This window comes from Parus major, chromosome Z (genome assembly GCF_001522545.3).
Source record: "Parus major isolate Abel chromosome Z, Parus_major1.1, whole genome shotgun sequence".
NCBI classification, from domain to species: domain Eukaryota; kingdom Metazoa; phylum Chordata; class Aves; order Passeriformes; family Paridae; genus Parus; species Parus major.
In genome coordinates, this window is record NC_031799.1 from 56367918 (window position 1) to 56370223 (window position 2306).

Below are 2306 nucleotides of genomic sequence, written 5' to 3' on the forward strand. Positions count from 1 at the left end.
GAGTAGTGAGAAGGCTGTCACCTGGGAGAGTGTTTTCTGCTTCCTCTTTTGCCTGTCTTAAAGCAGGGCACACAACTGCCCAGGATGTCCTCCATGCTGTCAAGCTCTTGGTTCCATGTGTTATGCTGCAGGAGTTTCCTGTAATCAGAAACAATGAGCTCTGCACAAGATGCCAGTGCCTCCTCAAGGTTCTTCATGTCTTTCTATCCATGCCATCAGAGAAAGTAAGGGAGGTACACATCAACATTTTGAAGATGTGACCATTTTCAAGTTAGAAAAATCTAAATTAGTAAATGTTGAAAACACACAATCAAATAAGAAAGGATATATATTTTCATAGTAAAAAAAATAGATTCTCATGTATAATTTGAAAATTATTATCATAACTCTCAAATTTAAATTATTTACTAAGAGGCATATATTTACTTCTGAACTTCCCCGTTATTGATAAGGAGGGAGAGGGTTATTCTTTCCCTTCTTTACTTTAAAAGAGCCTTCTTTAGGGTAAAGACTTCTGCCATTTTTGCGACATAATTTATTTCTCATAAATTTCTTTTATCTATTGTATTTCACAAATCTGTTTGAAGTTCAGACAACTCTAGTCAGATGAAGTCACTGGCATGTATTAAAATGCCTTTGAAATATAATCAATAGTCTCTACATGATTCAACAAGGAAATCTCTAAAAAGGAAATATAATTCCTTTGTGTTCCCATGAACTATATTTTTAACTGTCTTTGTGACCAATTCCGCAGTTTGCACATTTGACTTAGGGTAACTAAAATAATGTGAGCCACATTTGCCAATAAATCTTAATGAAGTGCAAACAGTACACCTACTTTCAAGAAAGGAGACCTTTATAGGTGATGTCCAGGCTTCTGGAAATATTCATATCACATTGGATATATTTTTAGGTTAACTGTAGGCCTTTCCTATACTTTCTAACAAAGCATTGTCTCTATTATAACGAAAGATCTACCAGTTCAAGGCAGCCTATCCCATATTGCAGCATTTTTTTAAGCACCATGTACAAATTAATAACAATACTTTCCCTTTTATTGATCATAGAAATTATTTTCTTTAAAAATGTTTATTTATCTGTATTAATTTGGGTTATTATTATGAAAAGATTTTTCAAGCAGGAGGCAGTTATTTGAAAGTAAAAGTAATTATTTATTAGAACACAGTCCTTCTTCAGATGTGTTGGGATAAAGCTGTCAGGCACTTTATGGCAGCAGGGTTCAACTGTGATGACTCAAAGAGACTCCAGAGAAAAGGCTTTCTGGGCTTCAACAAAGAGGCAGTGAAGAATAAAACCTTTTGTGATTAAATGACATTATTTTCACAGTAGAAGCCTTCACAGTTGTTTCTTGTGACAGCCACAGCTGCTCTGAAGCTGCACAGATAAATTTGGCCATCACAGACCCCCAAACTCGACCAGCCTAGAAGTAAACAAGTAAGAAGTAAACAAGTCCCCAGGTGACAAGTCCCCAGTATGGTAGGCTGGTTTCAAACTCAAGCAAGATACCCCAGCCAATCTCATTCAATCCAGAATGGAGACATCTATCTGGCCAGGGAGCTGGGTGTTCAGGCCCTCAAGGTTGTTCAGTTGTTCAAGCATGGGAATTCTGAAGCCCCTATAAAAGGGAATATGCATCGATGAAGCTTGGCTGTGTCGCATGAACTCAGTGTGTTCTATTGTGTGCCTGTCTCCAAAACTGTGACCCAAACTTCACAGCTTCTTAGCACAAAAAACCACAAGTTGCTGCCTACGTGCACTAAGAAACAATGTGCTATGAAACAATGAATGTTCACACAATAGTTTGTAGTTTGCAAATTCTATCACTTTGGTCACTTCTTTCTGCAAACAGTATCAGTCATGCATTCCTAAAAAACCGTGAGTGAACATGGTGGGTTGGGGAAGTGGGGGAGATGCTGCTTTCCTCAGTAAAAGATGCTCCAATAGCAGCTGAGTAACTTATGTCAGAGATAACTATGAAAGTAGTGTGATAGCCCACTGGCTGGCCAAGCCAATTCAAGCCAAGTGACCCTTCAAGGCCCTGACGTAAATTTCTTCCTTATACAAGTTCTCTGAAGAAATGCTGACCCACTGTTGTCCTCCTTCACTCAGGGACTCCACTCATAGTCAAGGTCGGGCCTCCTGACCCCTCTCAGCGCCCCTTTGGGATGCTCAGCTGTTGTAATTGATAGCCTGAAATGTATTTTTTCCTATCTTTTAGTTGTGATTTCTACCCCCCAGTTTTTCTTTCCCCTAACTGTTTACCTGGTGTCAAGTTACCATGGTTA